We start from the raw sequence: 13,379 nt of genomic DNA on the forward strand, positions 1-13,379 counted from the left end.
ATTGAGGCCCATAAAGAGGCCATGTTGTGAGTCTTCGGCACTCTTCCGGCTCCTTGTGGCATGCCTTCGGGACCCAATGATCTATGGAGGCCTCCAGTTGTGTAACATCCAGCGAGGCTTTCCTTGCACAGGTTGTGTCTCCTGAACCCTTTCTCAGGTTCTGTTCTGACGCCAGAGCCAACTTCTAACTTGGTACTAAAATCCAGGCTGGTCCATTTGACATTGACCAGGTGGCACTCGCACAGGAGGAAGACCCTATCCTAATAGTTGAATCAAAGCTGAATTAGACTTGACCTCAACAGAGGTTGCGTCCCGAAGTCACACTAACCCGCAATGTCCCGTCCAATTGATCCAGACAGTAACATACCTTTATCTCCGAGTCGCACTCCAGGAACTTTTCGGTTCCAACTTTGATCGGAGTAAACCGGCCTTGGAGATGATTATGAAGATTATGGGTGATTATTTTTTCCACACTATATTTGATAATTTGTTCTTAGAGTAGCAAGAGGCCAGTGGGTTGAGCTCTTCCCCAGACACTGGTGTGGGCCCCCCGCCACCCCTGTTCCTTTAGCAAAAGAGAAAGCTGTAGTAATGTGACAGCCAACAAAGGTTTTGGATTTACAACTGCCGACTATGGAAGTCAAAACTAATGTATTGACAGATGTTTTGCAACCTGGACAGACTTCCTATGAACTCTTGACTACCATTTAATAAAGCCGTGATTGGCACCATTATGGGCACCTGGTCTAAACTCTGCACCCTACACCAGAAAGTTTGGTAATTGAGACTTCCACTAGTAGGGTGAACCCGTAAGTTGTTCCCTATGACTCCTGTTGAAAGTCAAATCGAGGCATTTGGGAAACAGATGTTTTCCTCAGTGAACCTGGCCTTCTTGTCGGGAGAGCCAGCTGTTTTCTGGGGAGATGTTCTCATATTTTATTGGATATGTTGGGGAGATATTGCCAGCAGTCCCATAACATTTTGGGGCAACCTTGCTTAACCATCCAAGATGGTCAGGGTGCCACAAAATATATCATCGGTTCTGGGCTACGCAATATGACTGCTTGGTCAGAGCAATTGACACGAACATTGTGCTTTGGCACCAGGCATGGATAATATCCACAGGGTTACCTGTAGAAATGCAGACCTCTTTGATGACCATGCCACTGTTGGAACGTCTGAGAAGGGTGGGCAGTGGCACCTTCCTTAGGCCATTCGATTACTGTGAGGCAGTACCCTCAACAGTTTTGTCACTTTCAAGGCTACTGAAAATGGTTCACCTACTGGCAACACCAAGCATCATCACCCCTGCAACAGGCACCCCAGTTTGGTTGGGTTGGGGATCAGGTGGATTAAGAGCAGCACACTTCCAAGTCCCATGCCCCTGTGGCTTCAACCTGTAAGCTGCTTTAGTTTGCTCTTAGCCATGCATGACCACCCTGTTGGAGGCGGATCAGACATTTGCTCCAAGGGTGGCAAAATATAATATCCGACAGGTTGGTCCTTCAGATCTTTAAATGAGGCTATGCTCTGCCATTAACTTTTAGATTTGCTGGATTTTTCTCCTACATAGGAACGTCTTTTGGAAGAGCAGCTATCCAGCTTGCTCCAAGCAGTACAGACTCTATTGGCCAAAGGAGACCTAGAGAGGGTGCTGGCCCCGGAGATGAGGACTGACTATTCCAGCTATTTATTTGTGCCTAAGACGGACGGAGTCCTTTTTCCTACTTTAGATCTATGCCCAAGGAATGCCTTCCTGCAGAAAGACAAATTCAAGGTGGCTTTGGACCTGAAGGATGTCTACTTCAATTTAGATATCCTGCAGTCCCACAGATGCTTTTTGTGTTTCAAGGTGAACCTCAGGTGTTCTCGAAATTGATGGCAATGGTCGTAGCACACATTCATAGGTTAGGATTTCAGTTTTCCTGAGGTTGCGCAGTGCCTCTTCCTCCAATGGGGAGATCTTCACACCACTGCACCAAATGCTCAGTGTCAAAATATTTATGGTGAGGAATCTGCACTGAGATAAAGTATTTAAAAAAAGAGCATCACCAAACAGAAGTAACTTATTCTTTAAAAGAAAAAAATGCAAATTAGTCTCCCTATATATGCTATGTAGGTTATATCATTTCAGCTAGAATGCTGCATCTGTCGTTTTATCAAAATTGAAGCCTTCCCTAAGGTACCTCACCCCCTGGTCATTCCTCCGGAACGTGTGCATTTTGGGGCTCACTGCCATGGTACAACTCCTTCAGAATTGTCAACAAGGATGCCACAAAACCCTTACAGGGGTTGAAGAAGCAGAACAAGCCTTTGTCAAGTAAAGCAGGCACCTTTCTTCGCACCAGCACCTGTGCGTCCAGAGTCCAGTAAACCTTTTGTATTGTATTGTCATGAGTGCACCAGTTATGCTCTAGTGGATTTTGTTGCAGGAACACAAGAAAGATCCATTGCTTATTATTCCTCTACCCTCGACCCTGTGGCTGTAAAGATTCAATTCGTTGTGCTCTGTTGCTGCTGCCCCCTGTGTTTAAAAAAGCAAAAAAGTAACAAGTAGAATGCTTTAATTAATCTCAGTCACCGGTAACTACTCCGAGCAATATCCCAGTCCATTGTTAATTTGCATACCATGGCACCACCTGAGACAGGAACCAACCATGTGCAAGTAAGCCTTGCTCCTGCTCCCATAGGAACCGTCAGCGAAAACTGCCAGGCATGGTCCCTTGTGAACAGGATCGCAAAACTACCCAAGGCCAGTTTTGGCCCATCCCGGTCTCTTCAGTGGGGTGTATCTTGAGTCCTGTGGCACAGTGAGAACGGGACCCACGACTGGCTATATTCATCTCACTTAGAGCTTCACACTGAAGAAATCAAAAAAGTGTTGGGCGGAATTCTTTAATTAATCTCTACCACTGGTAAGTATTAATCTCTACCCCTGGTAATTCTCCGGGCCACATTCCAGTCCATAATTCTTATGCTTGCATGCCTTCTAATATAGGAAAGTCACGTGTGGAAGGCAGAGCTTAGAGCCAGCCAAGTCGGGCGCTCTCTGCTAGAGCTCCGAGGCGGCGCTGGCCTGCTCCAACCCCCTTCCTCTCCGTGGGGTTGCCTACACTGATTATACCCATGCACAGGGTAGTAAACGTCTTACCACCCTGCAGGGTTTATCTATAACTCTGGATGTGATTGCTTTTGAGCTCTGTGATTATGACCTTCCATCTCAGCCTCTGTCACAACGACTACAAACGGCACAGAAAGAGAAATATCTCCTTCATACTGCACCTAGGGACCACCAGATTGTGGAATGTTATTTCAAGGCCCTCCTGCCTGGCGTGCTTGTTGGAACTATATGGGGAAGAGCATGGTGTGAGAGTGCTGCGTTTAAGCAAACCTCACTACTGCAAGAACAGGCCCACCGTCCGTGGGTTCTAGACCTTTGAACATGGAAAAGCCAGGAGCTGCAGAAGTGCAGGGGGGTCCCGTCACACAATTTTGACACCTGGCCTGGCCCTAAATTGTTTCCCTTGAGTATCTTTCAATATGAATCCTCTCAGGCATGCATGGACCTTTGGTGCATAATTCTGAGACCGGGAACAGCCGTATAACCATACCCACTGCAATAAAGGTCCTCCTACACTGCAACTTGTGAGAGGGCAGTGGTTTGCACCGCCGTCTTGGTTTCTGCACTGCTCTCTACTCATGGCAGGGCACCGAGCGGCGTACGCCTAGGACTACTTTCTCACTGCTTGTCATTAGATTGATCCTTCTCATCTGACTTAAACATAGGAAATCAGTGAATATTGGTCCTACCCCAGAGCTCAAGTAGTTATAGTGGCCACATGTTGTCTCTGCAATAGCTGTCCCGTCAGCTCCTGTTCTCATTCTCAGAGGCAGTACGTTGCTTGCTTTTCTCCCTGAAGCATACTCCTATGACCTCGCTGGATAAAAATAATATGTAGGCGCTACTCTGACATCTCGGCTTTAGGAGCCACACTCCCCATGATGGATGCTAGAATAATGGACCTCACAAATTAAGTGTAATCTATAGATCAGGTGAAACATAGACTTTATGCAGTGCAACCCCAGTATGGACATATCCAAGATGGGGGACAAGATGTTGAATTCATGTTTCGTAAAGTGAGGGACTTGGAGGATAGAACAAGGAGCAACAATTTCCGGGTCTATGGAGTGATTAAGGGGGCAGAGAAGGATGACATGGTGGTCTACTTGAGAACTGTGATCCTGGAACTCCTCCACATCCAACTGCCTGAACCCCTAGAACTGCAGAGAGTCCATTGGGTCCAGCCCCCAAAAAGGCTTTCCAATATAATACTCTACCCACCAAATCAGAGCTTGTGCGTTGCATCACCAACACACCAGGGCCATACCGATAGCTGCCACGAGGGCAACTCACCCCCTGTTCCTTGATGGCAACCAGATCTTTTGTTTTGGTGGAATATTCTCCAGTTACTCATGTCAAGCACAAGTGAGTTCTACCCCTCGATTTGAGACTGAAGAACAGAGAGGTTAAATATGAGTTCATGGAACAGAGGTGGATGCTAGTGACACTAGATGGAAAAGCGAAGGAGTTCCTCAACCCGGGGGACCTTGAAGTGTTCCTGGACTCTCAAGTGTCATCCCATGCACCCCCTCCCTGGAAGACTATCAACTGCTTGTAAGCACCCAGATATCTCAGGCATCACATGATCGGCAGATGGCCAAGAAGTCCTTGCCAGACTGCCACCAGGTTGTTTAAGGCTTATGCAAGGACCGTGAGAGGAGCAAGTAGAGGTCTGCCCCATGCTGAGGATTGGCGGGACAGGGAAAGGACTAACGATCTACTTTGCTTGCTATGTCTCTTCATTGTTATTCTTGCTGTTGGTTATATGCTGCTTATTGTTTGATCTATCCCTTTCCACCATTTCGCACCTACCCCGGCTTGGCCACATTTATGATCTGCATCTTCTTAATCTACTGCGCCTTATACACTATAATGTGTGCCCTCTTTATGTGCATTTCTTTTTCAAGGCATAGCACTTGGTATCCACTTTTTATAGAGTGCCCCGATGACAAACCCGTTGGGAGTGAGCACTATATATCTAGTGTAGAACCTGTTTTTAATGCAGTCATCACACTACAGTGCTTTTCATTAATGAATATATGACCGTGGCAACTGCCCTTATGGCAGTGAACAGCAGCAAGTCCCTGACCATATCTTTCCATACTTCTTCAGCCCAAATCTCAAGTGTGGTAGGAGGTGTGGAGGGCTGGTGCCGACCAGCACAGCTTCAAGTCCAGGACCCAAACTTTAGAGATGTCCTCCACTTGGTTTGAATACCTCGCCTTAGTCCCAGATTTGTGATTTCCCTTACACAACCCAAACATTTTTACAGGCCACAACTGCTTTTCCTCCCAACTTGGCTGGCCCTGGCACCTTGAAGCATCTTGGTTTCTCCCTCCTCCCTCCCTTTCTGATTGTGCTGACGAGCAGCTGTACCATCATTACTGTGGGGGCAGGGAGAATGTACCTGACCAAGCGAGTCATTGTGCCCACTAACACGGTCCCTAGAACTCAACCGGTGCTCCTCTCTCCCTTCCTCCAGGGGTTACATTTGCCCACACTCCTATCACTTTCTGATTAACTGTCAGTCCCATACCACATTGGAATGCCCATGCCCTTGACCCTACTTTCCATGAATGTGAATGACATGCCCCATTACATTAACATGAAGAAAATCTTGCATTGCCTACATATGAAAAAAGCAGACTTGGCCCTCTTGCAGGAGATCCACCTATTCAGTAGAATCTGCATGCTAAGCTTAAATGGGACTGGGTGGGCATGGTCAGCAGCGCTAGTAGAACAGTTAATGATCAGAGTGAGCCGGCTTCCTCAAGCAGATATTCCAAAACATGTGGAGTGACAATTCTTACAGGGAAGAGATTCCTCTGTAAGACCCTCCAGATTTGGAAGTATAAGGAGGGTCGATCATCTTTGCCAATATGCTAATCCTCAACTGGACCATGATTGTAGGGCCCTCCTCCTACAGCTGTAAAAACCCACATCCTATCTTACTGGGTAGGCAATTGGAATTCACATCTGGACGCAGTACTGGACAGGACAGGCAAGATAGATTTGCACAAACCGAATGATATGGTCCTCTGTACCGTGTGGGGATTACGCCTTGGTAGATATTTGGCGTTTACTCCATCCAGCTGTTGGAGCTGTCCCTTTTTGCAAGGCTATCCCCAAACGTCTCACCATTTTCCTCCTATTTGTTCTGGCTATTTTTGTTGGTTTTAGGACTCTGGGCACTTTACAACTGCTAATCAGTACTAAAGTGCATAGGCTGTCTGTCTAAATTGTATTGGTGACTGGTTTATCCATGATTGCCATATTTAGTTTACTATTGAGTCCCTAGTGAAGTGCACCAGGTATGCCCAGGGCCTGTAAATCAAATGGTACTAGTGGGCCTGCAGCACTGATTGTGCCAACCACATGAGTAGCCCTCCAAACCTGTCCCAAACCTGCCAATGCAGTGTCTGTGTGTGCAGTTTTAAACTGCCATTTCGACCTGGCTAGTGCATCCACATGCCAGACCCAAACCTTTCCTTTAACTGCATACAAGTCACCACTAACATAGGCCCAAGGTGTCCGGATTGGCCAATCCCTTGTCTCAAGATCATCAGAGAGTTTGGTACATCTCCCCATTGTTTGTTTAATTCAGCATAATCGCGGCTTTAATCCAGGTTTTTACCATTCTCTTCGTGGCACTATTCCCCTCTTACAGAAACAATTAATGCTTTTGCAGCAACTTTCCAAGATGGCCGCTCGGCTCCGCTTTTAGGTTTCCGGTCTAGTTGATGCAGGAGAATTCTGTGCACAGCTGTGCTCGCGCTACTCAGCGCAACGAGCTGCGCACTTCAACGGAAAATTCTGAGGAATTGGTCGCGTATTTGCTGCGGCGTTCCTCATTTGAGTCTTGGGTCCGTGAGTACCTCTGGAACTATTTTCATTGCAATTTCGGAGAGTGTAATCTCCGATGTTTGTTGATATCGCAGCTGAGGTAAGTCAATTCTGAGTTTTGTTTCAAAAGTTATTCATTGAGGTTCTCCAGAGGAAGCAGTCCGTTCATTTAAGTCATAGTTAGCTTTTAGCACTACATTCGGTTTTTGAAGGAAAGAGCCAGTATAAATGACTTAGTAAGAAGTTGTATGGCTTCCATATTCCAGCTCCAGACCGACATAACTTAGTGACAGGAACTAAGTTAAATTTTATAGCGATATGTTAGGAAGCAGCACAAGTATTCCTCCCGTTTCAGAACTTAAAGGGTAGAACTACAGTTCTTCATCAAGTAGGTGTATTTATATATATATGTATTTAATATATGGATACTTACCACCTTTAGAGAAGACCTATTCTACAATATGGATATTCTTCTTCAACCGCAAGGAGGTTCACCCAGAATTGGAAAAGAAAGACTTCCAGCATCAGAACAATAAAATAAGGTATTGGAGGATTCAAATATATAATTATTTGTTTCAAAACTAGAAGTGAGGAAAGTGTAGGATTAATTCTGCATTGTATTTCTGTAGTGCTTCATCTTCAGTGGAACATCGCTTAACAGACATCATTAGAATATCATTCAAGAGAGAAGCTAGCCACCAAGCTGAGACAGGTACATTACTTGACAGGACATATTATCAAGTTTATAGTGTAGAACTGTTAGGAGGAAATTGCTATAGTTTCTTGTCTTATAGGAAGAAAACCACTGTTAAGGTTATCAGTCCAGCAAGAAGAAGACTTGGCGTGTCTCTCTTTTTATTCCCATTTCCCTTTCCCCCTCTGAGCTGGCAGGATCTGTATGAGCTTGGTATCTTGGTTGGGGAATTGAGAATCAGCATCGGCTCCAGCAGAAGCTGGAAGTTCTGGAAGACAGGTACTTGACACAATGCAGCCCCCTGGGCAGAGTATAATGTATTTAAAAGGTAGGACATATGACTTTGTGTTTTACATGTTCAAATAGTGAAATACTGCTAATTTAATTTTTCACTATTGTAAGGACTATCCCTCCCAAGGCGTAACATGTGGATTGCCTTGAAATATCTTTTACGTGCAATGCCCCATTAGGAGCTGATAGAGATTTAGAGTTTGGGGTCTCTTTACTCACAATTTAAAAATACATCTTTTGGTGAAATAGTTTTTTAGATTTTGTGGTTGAAAATACCACTTTAACAAAGTGGGCATGCTCTTGCTTAACCTTTCTATGCCTCTGCCTGTCTAGAATCTACGTCTGTGTTAGGATGACAGCTGGGATCTTGGGCATTCACTCTAGACAATCAAACAAAGGGAGCTGAGGTGTGCCTTGCATATCCTGATGGGCTATCACCAGGTTGATGGGCCTTCCTGAGCTAGAGTGGTGGGAGGAATTCTCACTGACAGCTGAAGAGGGCGGAGGCTGTCCTTACACAAAGCTGTCTCCACCCCGCAATGTTTCTGGAGCCAGGTAAAAGAAAGGCAGGGTCTTGTGAACTACGAAGACTTTCCTTTGATGTTTGCCAACTTGAAAGGCAGAAAGGGGTAGGCGTAGTGGACCTCCAACACTCTCAAATCAGAACACTTCTGGACTGAGGACCTTCTGCTAGGAAGAAGAGCTGGATGCTGTAGGAGGAACTGCCACTGCCTGTTGCTTTCTTGTTCTGGTCTGCTGCTTCTGTCCTGGGAGCGAAAGGACTTAACTTTTTATTTATTTATTTTTATTTAAAGAGTTTTATATAGCGCAAACAAGATCTTCACAGATATCAGAGCGCTTTACATAGACGGGTACATGAGGGAGCAAAGTCAAACAGGCAAATCAAGCTTTACATAGAAGGGTGCAAGGGGGAGCATATTCAAACGAGTAACTCAATAAATCACAGTATAATAGTACTACTAAGTGACACAACCACTCATGTGGATGATAAAACAACTCATACAAATAAATCAAGGGTCAAACGTGTAATACAGAACGGTGCAAGGTGTTAATAGGATTCGAAATAGTAGCTCAAGTGTATTTAGCCATGAGGATAGCTTTTACTTCTTTTTTAAAGAGTGTAGTGGAGGAGATCAGCCTGGTTTCGGGAGGGAGTGAGTTCCAGATCCTAGGCGCCATTCCTGAGAAGGAGCGCTTGTATGTTTTTTCCTTCCGGAATCTTCGAGGTTTCAGCAGGAGATTGTTTGTGCCTCTCGTGTTTCTAATTCCCCCAGAGATTGTCAACTTCTGAGCGAGGTAGCCGGGTGAGTTTAGGTGTACCGCCTTGTGTGTCATGCAGGCGATTTTCAGCTGTATTCTGCCTTCAAAAGGCAGCCAATTCAGGGATTTCAGGTCAGGGGTAATGTGGGAGTACTTTTTTGACCCAGTGATGAGTCTCGCTGCAGCATTTAGAGAAGCTTTTAGTGGTGCGGTTGTAGTTAGGGGGAGTCCGCAGAGGGCGGTGCTGCCGTATTCAATTCGTGGGATGACTAGTGCTTGTACCGCAGTTTGGAAGTCTTTGGCTGGGAGGTAGGGTTTAAGTTTCCTCAGAGTATTGATCTGGAAGTTCGCTCCCTTTGTTGCCTTGCTGATATGTTGCTGCATGTTGAGATTAGTGTCGAGTGTTATGCCTAAAGATTTTGCTGAGTCCACGATGGTGGGTTGGACATTGAGTGCGGTTAGGAGTTTAAGCCAATGTTGAGTGGTTGATATCTTAGCTGGAGGTGAGATCAGAAGGAACTCTGTTTTCAGGGCATTGAGTTTGAGGTGGTTATCGGCAAGCCAGGATTGGGTGCAACTGATCGTTGAGTTCAGGAGCAGGATGTCATTGGGTGATTGTAACTTGAGGTAAAGTTGGGTGTCATCAGCGTACATGTGAAAGCGTACATTGGATGCTTGTAGCAAGGTGGTGAGAGGTTCCATGACTAGGTTGAACAAAGTTGGGGATAGAGAAGATCCTTGGGGGACGCCTAGCGTTACAGGTATTGGCGAGGACATCAGGTTGTTGCTCTTGAATTTTTGCGACCTGTTGTGAAGAAAGGAAGTGAACCACTTGAGGACAGTTCCAGATAGGCCCATTCTTGTGTTTAGTAGTTCTAGTAGATTCTCATGTTTGACGGTGTCGAATGCTGAGGAGAGATCAAGAAGGATGAGGAGGCAGGTGTCGTTTTGGTCTAGCATTTGAAGTGCGTCGTCAATTATGTGAGTCATAGCAGTTTCTGTGCTGTGTCCTGCTCGGAAGCCTGACTGGTGAGGGTTGAGGAGATCGAATTGCTCAATGTGTTTAGACAATTGTAGTTGTGCGCATTTTACCAGCAGTTTGGCGAGAGTGGGGATATTGGTGATGGGACGGTAATTGTTGAGATCCGAGGGGTCGGCTGTAGGTTTCTTTAGTAGAGGTGTGACCAGGCCAACTTTGAGGGAGTCAGGTATGCTGCCTTGTTGGAGAGAGCTGTTGATAATTTTAGTCCAGAGAGGGAGAAGAAAAGGGGTAAAGTCTTTTACTGCGGAGGCAGGGAGGGGGTCCGTGAGGTGATTGGATGGTTTCAGGGTGCTGAGCAGTTTGCCAATTTCTTCTTCCGAGTATATGCTGAAGGTTGACCATGTAGCATTGTTTTTTGGTTCAGTGGGTGCTAGGCATTGGGGTTTGGAGTAGAGGCTTGCGTCAATGAGGAGATCGCTTTTTATTTTGTCGGTTTTTTGGATAAAGAAAGCAGCGAAGTCTTCACAGGAGGGTGCCTCACGCCCAGTGTTTAGTGGTTGCGGTTGCTCCTTTGATTGTGACTTGATTAGCTCGAACAGCTTTCTCGGGCGGTTTTTTGCTTGGTCGAGTTGGAGGCTGAAGAAGTCCGATTTTGAGCGTTTTATTTTCCTGAAGTAGGCGTTTCTCTTTTTCTTCAGATCTTTTAGGTGCATTGCAGAGGGGGCTGATCTCCAGGTCCGTTCTGCCATTCGCATGTCTCGTCTATCTTCGTTGAGACTCCCGTCGTACCAAGGTTTGGAGATTTTAGTAGAGACTCTTTTTAGCTGCATAGGTGCGACCTCATTAACTATAGAGGTCATAGCGTTGATATAGTGGTCAGTCAGAGTTTGGACGTCCGTGGCGCCTGTAGGTGGGAGTAGGAGATTACAACTGTTAGGGGGCAAAGAGCCTGGTTTGAGTTTTTTCAAGTCTCTTTTCCAGACTTTGGGCTTGGAGAGTTGAGCCGGGATGACTTTGACTTTTTCATTGATAAAGAATGTGATAATATAATGATCTGACCAGTCACAGGGTTGGATGGATTCGAGTTGGATAGATTCCTCTTTGGAGATGATCAGGTCGAGGATAGAGCCTTTCTTGTGGGTTGGGCTGTTGCATATTTGGGTGAGGTTAAGGGCAGCGAGGAAATTTTTAAGACCATTTACCACCGCATCGTTGCGGTCATTCCAGTGGAGGTTGAAGTCACCAAGGTATATGTGAGTGAGCTGCCGTCCGGAATTGGTTGAGATCATATCCATGATTTCTTGGGAAAAGGTGAGATTGTCCCTGGGTGGGTGGTAGATGCTGTGAAGAGAGCATATCGGTTTGCCCTCACTAATGATGTCGAGGCAGATGTATTCCCAGGATGTAGGGGATGGTAGGGATGTGGAGTTGACTTTCTGAACAGAGATGTTGTCCCTGTAGATGCATGCGATTCCACCACCTATTTGGCCTTTTCTGTCGAGCCTGATAATGTGATAGTTGGGAGGGACCAGAATGTCCATTATGGGTGTCGAGGATTCAGTTAGCCACGTTTCAGTCAGGACGATTAGATCAAGGTCCTGTGATAAGAGTAGTTCAGCAATGGCGGCGGAATGTTTCGTGGCCGATCTGCAGTTGAGAAGAGTGCATTTGAGGCTGGGTGTGTAGAGGGTGTTAGATGATTCTATGGAGAGAGGGATTTTTCTAAGGTTATCGGGGATAGAGGATCTGCTGTTTAGTGTAGGTGGTCTAAGGGGATTTGGGTGTATTGTGGGAATGTTGCGGTGTGGTGTGGTTGAGTGAGGTTCGGGTGTTGGGTCATAGGAGCGGAGAAGGGCAAGTGTGTCGAGGTCAGAGGAAGAATTGTGGGTGCGGCGAGGGCGGTTGTTGCGATTAAGAACTGGGATTGAGGTCGGATTGGGGTGGGTTAGCTGAGCGCGAGAGTTAGTCGGAGGGGTGGGGGACAAGTTGGGCGGGGATGTGTTGATGTGTGAGGGATTGCGGGGGCGATGCGGGGGACGAGGGCAGTTGCTGTGCCTATGAGCCGGGATTGGCGCCTGGTGTGGGGCGTGATTAGGGTGGGAGTTAGCCGGCGGAGTAGGGGACAAGTTGGGAGGGGAGGTGGAGGTGGGTGGGGGGTGTATGGGGTGTTTGGAGAGTAGTTCTTTGATGGCGTGTATCTCTTCTTTGATCTGAGTGAGGGTGGCCGTGATGTATTCCATCGAAGGGCAGGTGATGGGGGTGGGGGTGACCGTCAAGGGTGAATGGCTGACCAGAGAATTTGTGTGCAAGTGGGAGAGAGGGCTGGTGTTTGAGCAGGTCTGCGTTGTGTTGGTGTGAGGGATGGAGTTAGGAGGGCAAGGGGTTTTGGGCGGTAGGGGTGTGGATGAGGTAGGGAGGAGGTTGGTGTTATGGGTGAGGGCATTGGTGTGGATGAGGGGGGTGGATGAGGTAGCAAGGAGGTTGGTGTTATGGGTGAGGGCATTGGTGGTAGGCGGGGGGGTCAAGGTGTAGACTGGGAGCCTGATAGCCGTGGTGGGGGTGTAGGGAGGGTAATGGGGGCTGAGGGTAGGGGGGGAAGTGGGGTTGGAGATGGTCCTGTTGAGGTGGGTGGGAGTTAAATTAAGAGGGTGGGTATGTTCTGCGAAGTTGGTTGGAGGGTACTGAGGACTGAGAATGGGGGGGGATAAATGGGGGGACTTGTCGGAGTGCGTGTTATTCTGGTGCTGGACTACGTTAGGTGTGTTATGGGTGGGAGCTGTGCTGTCAGCGCCGAGCGGGGTGTTGATGCCCGCTGTATGTGTGATAGGAGTGTTGAAGGTATGTGTGGAGGTCCGCGAGTTGGTAGAAGGGGTGGGGGAGAGAGCGGTGTAAGGGGGGGAGAGATCTGTCTCTGTGTGTGAGTGCTGAGTTGCGGTAGTGGGGTTGTGGGTAGGGGATGGGAGGTCAGGGGTGGTAGGTATGTCCCTGATTGAAGCGTATGTAGCTGTGAGGTCATGATTGGTGTGACTGGGGGAGGTGTGAGTGTTTGTCCGTGAGTTGGAGAGGTGTTCTTTGAAAGTGGGGAACAAGTTGTCTAGCAGTACCAGGTTCCTGTCTGTCGATTGTGATAGGACAATCCCGTTATTGTAAATAGTGATGGTGGCTCT

The sequence above is a fragment of the Lissotriton vulgaris genome, chromosome 3_1, assembly GCF_964263255.1.
Source record: "Lissotriton vulgaris chromosome 3_1, aLisVul1.2, whole genome shotgun sequence".
Classification (NCBI taxonomy): domain Eukaryota; kingdom Metazoa; phylum Chordata; class Amphibia; order Caudata; family Salamandridae; genus Lissotriton; species Lissotriton vulgaris.